Here is a 9,542-nt window from a genome sequence, read left to right as displayed (position 1 = left end):
AGAGGGGAACAATTGCGGGTATGCTATCAAACCGGGTATTCCAGCGCCGTACCATCACTGCACTGAAGTACTTCGGTTTCTGGACAGCCCCGTGGTGGGCGTCGTGAATTAGGTTGTTAGGCTGAGATGTGCAGTCTTGTTGTTGTTGTTTTCCCTTTTGTTTTCAGATCGGGATCCCTTCCTTCGTGATGCACGAATCGGGTGGAGTTGACAACAGCCAAACAGACAGTCCATAGCGCGCATTACCACGGGTCGAAGCTTGGGGAGAAGATGAAATGAGATGAGATCGATAAGGTCTGGAGAGTTATAGGGGTTATCAGGCAGGATATAGTCCTTTAATAGGGAAAAATGAACGTCTACCACAGTTATGGAAGGACACCAGGTGATTAAACAAGACAGGATAAGGATGAATCCGTACGCAGTAGTGTAGTCATCAGAGTCAAACTAAGATTGCCAATATAACTATACAACCTGAGACAGGACAGTTTACTGCATGTGGGCTAAGAGGCGGTGTGGCGAGGGCAAACCAAACTCGTAACGACTGGGGGGTGTAAATTCCTGGGGGTTGTTAGTGAGAAGGACGATACTAGGACAATCTAGGAAGGAAGGTGGATGCGAGGGAGAAGGTCCCCAGTCCCCGAAGCACTACTATCAGCTTTAATCAGTGAGTGGTGCGTGACGAAGAAAATTTTCGATGCTATCCTCGGATGTTGATAGTGGAGAGTCGGGAGTCTAACATTCGGTGGAGGATTGCGTCAACGAGTGTGTTGTAGCCATTAGTAACTTCAACAAATTACATATTTCGGCAAAATGAGTCTTTATGCCTAATATGGCTGCGCATCAGCCTACTGCGCAGCGGAACAATCATGTGAAACAGAGCCGTGCGATTATGCCCCCACGTCCGATTTCATCATTTGCCGGAGAAGGGTCAAATAAGGACACAGAATTTTAACACCCACTCCATGGCCAAGGCATCCCGTACACAAGCGCACAGACGGCCATCTACGATCAATCGAGACAAAGGAACAACCGCCCGAGGACCGGTGTGGGTGTGTGGGAGACACACTGGTTGGTTGACAGCGGATCGACCGTCAAATACGGTGACAAGTGAATCACATATATAGAAGTTTGTAATTGCGTTAATACACAGTTCCTTCAGGTCGTCTTCTTGTCTTCTGACTATAACCCAGTAGCGTCAGGGCAGGTGAAGAGATACAACAATGCCTCAGTAGCACAATTTTTCAATTCAAAGGACTTGTTGGCCTTGAAAAAAGGCTCGTTCAATTCAACAAAGAACTGGTAACCTCAAAATATTGTTGTTTCCGAAACATCATTTTCATCCACGCTACACTAATAGGCGTCCAAATCCGACTGAATCCAATATAATTTTGAATATATTTGCCTGTGATTATACTGAAATTTTTTGAAATAATGGTACGCCATAATTCAAAGCCTGTCCGAGACGAATTAATTCACGACTTTGCCCATAGGTACAGTTACGGCTCCCTCCACAACTGACTATTTGATCCATCAAAAGCTGCTCTTCGACTGCGCATCTGTAGCGCGTGCCCAGATGGTGTTCGCGATATTCTACACCCTGACGGCAGTTAACCACTTATTCGCGTGTCTCATAGAGCCGGTTTTGCACGCTAGACGTCGCCATAATCGCGGTTCCGCCACCATACCAGAGCCGCTAAATAACATAACAATTACATAAAAAGTAGTTTTATCCGGATTTACGTGCTTCGACCAGTTTCGTGCGCGGTGTATAAGAAGGACAACGGGGATACTCAGGCGTTTTATCCGCTGACAACTTGAGCAGTTGAAGTGATTAAATGGTTTATCCCGAGAGTGTCATTTGTCCCGCCAAAACTAGCGGGACATTTGCGCACTCCATCACCCACTATTTCCATCTACAAAAGTAAATTTCGCGCTCATGACGGTGCTAAAAACCTCTTTCCAAAAAGACTGTCTTTTGGCTCTTTCAATGAAACCTTCGTGTTGAGTCGCCCATTATCGAGCTGACTCTATCTCATATAGTGACGGGCTTAACTTCCCAGGAGAAAGTAGCTCTTAAGTCCCACTCATGTTTAAACCGGCTCTAAAACCAATCATCGCTTCAAAAAGGTTCGAAAGCGTCGACGGCCTACCATCACATTACTTGAACTGGCTTCCCCGGAATGACCAAATACATAGGTTGACAACATGGTTTTCAAATGCTAGTGGCATCATGGGTAATCCAGGGATGAAAACTGTGGCCATCAAGGCGAAATTTGGCCGTTCTCTACCAAAAGACCATTTTTACGTAGGACATTCCATCTACGTTACATTATGCTATAAAAAACAGGTTTCATCGCTTGAATTCTACTGTGTCCCCAGTATCCCAAATAATACAGCTGTATTTGTTTGGCGCTAAGAAGAATATAGCTTAGAAGTTTCCTACAACGGATACTCCCTAGCTCTGGCCGATGAAGAAATTTTAGTAATCTAGCTGCGGTGCGGCACTTAGCCTCCTGAGTTCCCAAAACGCCCGGTTCACGAAGAAACGGTAGCTATCTTGACATACGCCTCATTAAACAGAACCGTTCGCTTTCAGTATTCTTTCAGAAAATTCTACGCTTTTGCTCCTAAATCTGCCCTGCTGTTCCTCAAACCCCTATTTCTCAAAGTAGATTTATTTTACTCATAAACAGAATTCGTCAGCTCGGTTCTTCCCCCATGACCACGTTTCAGCAAATTTTAACGCTATACAGTAGGAGTCCCATTGCGCCATTTAGGTGTCAACTTGTGGAAAACTTCCACTCGACATCTTCTTTCTGAGTTACACCTCCATTGCGACGTTCAGCCAACAGTAGAGTCAATCTCTGAGCACCGTGTTGGATGGCGTAGCGATAAAATCGTTTAATGACACAAAGCTAACTGGAGCTTGATATCATCAACGTAATTCCCTCGCGCTTTTACCGTTTTCTTCAGCTTGTGAGTACCCGTAAATATTCTCCTCTGGCTTACTTCACTTGTGTTCCTCCTACATATTAAGTGCACCTGAGATGTTCATCCGTTATAGAATTGCTCTGCTTTGGCGTCTCATTTAAGCCGTCACACACCATTACGCCTGGTTAAGGAGGAAGTCACACGACCGCTCTTTTTATTCACCACCTGGAAGCCTATTTTGTGTAGCTCCCGAACAATTCCTCAAACCTATTCCACATCACAACATTTGGAACATCATGACGAGGGCCCCTAAGCTTTAGCATTCATTTGATCTCGATTTAATTATTTTATCTCTTGAGAAATACAATCATTTGCAAATCAATTTGGTTTTCGCTGAAGAGTCATCTGGAACTATCGTTTATGATATTCTACGACTGAATGTGCTGCACACAGGCCGCTTCAAGTTTCAGTTGGCGCGATATTCAGGTTAGTGGGGTATATTTTCATATAAGAAGCTACTCACGAAATACAACCGGCACGAGCCTGTAATCAATGGCGAGGGGCAACCAATATTGATGTCAGTCAGTGAAGCATTGTCAACATAACGGATGATACAATGAGAATACCTTATGTAGGAACGAAACAAGGGGAAAACGGGCAGTGAAACAAAAGGCAACATAATAAACGGGTGTAAGTTGCATTACTCATGAGTAGGAAGAAAACAAGGAAAATTACCGCTGTTCACCGCTCATTCACAGGGAGAATGAACACCCCCAAGCCACAAGTTAATGGGGCCAGCAGATTCTGTCGCTCCGCTTCTCGAAGTATACACCACCCTGGCCGAAAATCACTAGGCAAACGCCTCGACGTAATGCCCCCGACTGATACGTACGATCGCTTCCATAACTCGCCCATCGGTGGACTCAACAGTCCTTTCAACAGTGCCCTTCTCCCGCTGCCCCCTGGGTGTCGAGATATTACCAAGTAAAACGAGGTCACCTTCGGTCAGAAACCTTCATTGCTTTAGTCACTTTGACATCGTCAGCAGAGTTTTGAGGTACTCCTTCATCCACCGGTTCCGAAATAGGTGGGCTAGGTGGTCGACACGATGACTGGCCGCTAACGGATTCGTGCTCAGGATCAACAAATGTTTCGGCGTCAGAGCTGCGCATTCATTGAGGTCCGAAGTCAGTGTAACTAACGGGCGGTCGTCGAGGATTTTTCGATCTCAGTCAAAGTTGTCTGCAGCGTCTCATCGTCTACCAGTCTGTCGCCTAATAGGGCCTGATACTCCGTATCAACCTCCCCAAGTACCTTGGCGATAACTGGCTTTCGGTACGGAGATCACCCAGTCACATTCGTGCTCTAGTGGCTTGGTCGCCAACTTTTCCTGATCCCATTTATGAAGGCATTTCTTCACGTCATCTTCGGCCCCCATAAAATTGGTGTCATTGTCGCTATTAAGTTTTGGTGGACTGCCTTGTTTGGCGACAAATCTCGAGAAAACGCATAGAAGCAAAGTCGTGTCCAAGGTATAGGCAATCTCGATGTGAATGGCACGGATAGTCGTGCAAGCGAATACACGACCATGTCATTTCTCGGTGCCACGTCCTCATTTTACTAAGTGAGGCCCTGAACAGTACAATCCGGTGAATCCGAATGGTCCACGACTGCAGTCGGTTCGTTCATTTGGAAGAGGGCTATCATTTGGTGGCATGGCGAAGAAAAACATAGATGGCGGTGATAACAGGACTAAAAGATGCACCTGAAGACGGCGTGTTCCTGCAAATCCATTATCTGTTGCGCACGGCTGCCGGCACATGTCCAAAACTCTCATGGTCATAGATTTTGCGGGAATGTTCCATGATAAGTGTGGTGAAGTGCCTCCTTGGTGGTACAGCCAGGCTGACAACTCCCATGGGGTGTTGTGGAGGAGCCAAATGCAACGGCTTCTTGCGCTTCGTGGGAGCTTCGAGCCAGGCATCTACTTGAAACGGGAAATCGTCATTCGGCATGTTCCACTGAACCCCAGGTGTCCGGGGCCACGAAGTCGGTTGTAGATAGACGCGATCTGCCTCATCCTCGACAGTGATTTTAGCCAGAAGGTTAGGTTTGTTAGTCGACCATTCCGGCAGTCGGAATCCGCTGGGTTCCAGGGCTACTGCAGATTAAAGGCTACGGTAGCAAGACGTTCTGGAGAAGCGGCTTTAAACAGCAAATCGTCAACAATAAATGCTTGTTCGGCTGCCGATAATTCAGCGTGGTTTGACACACTAGGTGGTTTCTGATGGAATGCTTCAAGGTGAAACTGGTGCAGAAGGAAGACAAAGTTGCGCCAAAGGGGTGTAAAATCATACGGCAAGTCTTCGGGGCCTGCTCAACGTTGCCGCGCTCCCACCATAAGAAACATAGCACGTCTGGTCTGATTCTGGTGTCTGCACTTGATGGAACATTGACTCAATGTTTGCCGTGACCACGTGCCTATACTGGCGGCAACGAACAAGGACTCCGAGTAGACCATTCACGATATCCAGATCAGTGAGCAGCTGCGAGTTCAGGAAGTTCCCTTTGACTTGACATGCACGATCGGAGACGTCTCTCACCTCATTCGGCTGGCGAGGGTGGACCATCTGTGATGTGGCAAGTACCGAACTCTACCAGGGCATTCGGTCCCCGGTGGTGATTGACAGATTCGGTATATCCCTTGACCAGGTATTCATTATTAACTCCACGGTAAGCATGGAAAACCAGCCTTCAAGGGCAGAACGATTTCTTAGCGTACATCTGTCAGCCTCAGCGAAGGTTTTACAATAGTTATTGCCTGTTCATCAGACTGCAACGATGAGAGCTCATATGATGGCGAGTTCCTGAGCTCGATGTTGGTCGTGGCCTATGACTTTGGATCCAGACGGTCTTCTTGATGGCTACTGAGCTAGCTGATTCGGGCCAACTTGTCATTTGTATCATTTGCCGGCCCAAGAAGGACCCACCCGAGTGGTATTCGATTGGCGTAAGGCTCATGTGGCCTGCCCTTTCGGCTTTCCAGCGCTCACTGTGCCATTGGTACGTCCATCCCGATCAAGAGGGATATTGGTTGGCTTCTGTCAATCTCGAACGGGATTCCTTTCAAGTGATCTTACTCAAACCACTGCTCTCTCTTTGTTAAGGTTTGAATAATCGACGGCTGACCTGAACTAAAACAGAAAACAATTGCTGGCCACGGGTGACCTTGGGCGGTTGGGTAAATGGCCGGAGACACAACGAGCAAGAGTGGAGGAGGCGGGGTAATTCGAATTGGAAGAACTTAGCAAGTTTAGTCTCAAAAGTACGGTTCAATCTGAGAACAAGCAGACTCACTGGTTGCAATGTCGTGAGGAGGTCAGGTGCAGGGGTTAGGTTGGATGGGGACAGAGAGGTGGTCGAATTCAAACGAGTAGTCCATCAGGTTGAAGTGAATGTCATGGTAGTAGTTGAGGTCAATGAAACGAGTAGGTAAGAGGGCTCAGTTGGGAGGAGGAATGGAACAGTTGCGGGTGTGCTATCGAACTGAGTATGGCAGTGCCGTGCCATCGTTGGCCTGACATGTTTCAGTTTTTGGACAGCCCCGTGACGGACGTCACATTTGAGATGAGTCGTCTTGGGTATGCAGTTCATTGAGCAGCGGTATTCATTTCAGCCTGGTCGAGGAAACAAGCTCGAACGAAGCCGATACGGGATTTTAGGGTTTTTGTGGTCCGCTTGGTGGTCCCGAAGTTGTAGACCATAGGCCAGGTGGATTGTATACCAGCTAACCAGATCGTCCAAAATGGGCACTTCCGAAGTTCAAAGCTTGGGAAGTTGAGGGGATGGGAGGAGACTCGCAAACCATGGTGAAGTTGAAAGGATATAAAATGGGATAATATGCATAAGTATGCACAGAAAGAAAAAAATGAAGTCTGCTGCAATTAGGGTGATGACAGGTGATTATATGGAGTAGGAGAGAAAGATTTGTACTTAGCAGGCTAGCGACCAGGGGTTGAGTTTGCTAACCTGCGACATTACATTACAAGGGATCTAGTAAAAGCCGATAAAAGCGCGTAGAAACGTGGTATGGGAATCAGGTATGTAAGGGCTGGCGGGAGTGGATTTCTATGATAACTGGATAATCTGGTGTTTATTACATGAGTTGGGCTATGCCAGTAGAGGACGTGTGTGCAAGAGAAATAGTCACTGGTCCCTGAAGTACGGCTATCAGCTCTAATCTGTAGACGGTGCATAGCAGGTGTTGACCACTGGGAGCGGCGACGGTTGGATGACGAAATGAGCTTTTGTGCAGTGTATCATCTGTTCTGACGAAGGCAGATACAGCTGTGCTCACCGATGTTGGCCATGGGCAGTTGCGGAGTACCTTCGGGCTATCCCAAGTGAACTTCTAATTTTTTGTTTTTGTTTTCTTTACAGATGAGAGGCCAGTTTTCTTCTGCGGTTTATGGCATTGCCAAGTGCATAACTCAACCGAGGCGAGCCCAACACCAGCAGCAACAAACAGATGTCAGCAGTACTTTTTATTGGTTTCCTGAATTTAAAGGCCAGACTCAGAACCACCGGCGGTGGGCAATGCACCCGTGCTACTGGAGAGGTGGCGGGTGTACGAACGCACCATAGTGCAACGTAACAGGGCGACCCTCCCTGCAGGCTGTACCCGCCCACCACACGAGGTTTCCATCCCTCGTGCACGCTACCAGATCTGCAAGCTGGAAAACCATCCAAGCAGTCATAAGTGTGGTTGGTGCATTAATAAATACTCCAGCAACCATTTTTGGTCGGGGGAAAACCAGGTCAGTAAAAACAGCTCAGTCAATTCGAATAAGCGAACAGCATACAGACGCTGGTAGAGGCAAGTCGCGGAAGAGGAGGGGAATGACAGTTGTCAATGAGACGGTAGGACTGGAATGTTGATACTCACGGCGATTACACCATGGCTAAACGGCGTCGGGGCGTTGATCTGGGCTGCCATGTCGAACAGAAGCTTTCCGCGATTTTGTGCATGGGAGTGTTATAAGCGCAGAATGCGCTCTGATGATGAAGTGGAAAAAAATAATCTTTGATTTGATTTTTATTAGCTGGAGTTAGACAGTGAGCACCAGTTACTAGACAGAGCTGATAGAGTAACCCATACAGAGGTTAAGTAGTTCTGGAAGATGTGGATATGATATAGGCATTATCTGTGAATATTTTGGGGGCGTCGCAGGATAGTTGGGGTGACGGCTCCCTCCTGATCAAGTGGATAGGTAGGAGGTCCAGCGACGTCTTAAATTATTCTGTCTGTAGAGGTAGCGGAACCCTGGAGGCTAACCATCTCTCGACGGACTTTGACCGTCTCCATTTATAGTCATGCAGCTCTGTCTTTCAGATCGGTGAGGAGCTCTCGTTCGGGCGTCAGGGGGTAATCCAATGGAGGAAGGTCTGCGGAATGTTCGCCAGATATGCCAAAAACGTATTATGAGTTGCGTTATTGCTTAACTTTGTAAGCTCCGGGAGGCTATGGATCTCACAGGACGATTGCAGCTATTAGATTGTACGCAGTTCGTAGTCAGTAGACAGTAGGAGCAGACAGACGTAGGCAGCAGATGATGTATTGGGGACTGACAGGAACTGGTTATTCAGTAATTACGCAATCAGCAGGAGCGGAAAATAGTCACTGAGGCAGTGGAGATTTATATAGGTGTAGTCTGACAGTGTGGGTTGGCCGTATACAGAAATAATGGTGCAGAAATTAGTACGTTTGGGATGTGAGGGACTGTCTTTCGGTTGGTGGCGCGGCGTGGTTGCTCGTGTCACCTGACAAGCGAGATTACAACGTTTCGTCCGTTTAAAACAAAACTCGCCAAAGGCTATCTGACAGGTGCGGTACATTGTTAATACGAATAGTGAACCATCACAGGTGTCAAGATGGTGTAGTGGATGGCGCGTTAGTCTGTCGTCTGGGAACTCTGGGCTCGATACGCGGTCAGTCCGCTCGAAAAGAGGTACAACCGACACGAACTTGTAAGCAATGACAGAGGGGCAACACATATTGATATCATTTACTGAAGAATAGGGAAATCTGAAGAAGAACGAAACAGGAGGGGAAACGTGCAGCAACGAAACAAATGGCATGATGATAAACGGGGGTCAGTGGCGTTACCCACGAGTAGTCAGAAAACAAGGAAAGTTACTGCTGTTCACGTCAGTGTCGATGACGCAACATAGTTGTCAATGAACTGGCACGTTGCCTTGAATGTCAAAAAATTTGTCCACATATCATTTGAAGCAAACTCGACAGACGCGTGTTGAGGATGAACCGGGGGATATCAGGGAGCTGGAAACCGAGATGATTTGAAGGTTACATTCCCTCTGTCGTGTCGCTCCCACTCCGCATTTGCCATCCTTTAAGTGATTCGACGCACCTTTGTCCCTTATTACACGCACGAACTTCCATAGCCCCCAGGTTACCCTCGTCTCCGGGAGGCCCTGTTTCTTACACTCTCTTTGGATGAGGCTTGGCCATGTGAGTGGCATGACGATTTTCTTTTAATTTAACTACGGGTTTTCCAATTCCCAATTACCGGGACTAACGAATCTCCGAAAGT

The sequence above is a fragment of the Opisthorchis viverrini genome, assembly GCF_000715545.1.
Source record: "Opisthorchis viverrini unplaced genomic scaffold opera_v5_277, whole genome shotgun sequence".
Lineage (NCBI taxonomy): Eukaryota > Metazoa > Platyhelminthes > Trematoda > Opisthorchiida > Opisthorchiidae > Opisthorchis > Opisthorchis viverrini.
The sequence above is the reverse complement of the archived record's forward strand: the minus strand, read 5'-3'. Positions refer to the sequence as shown.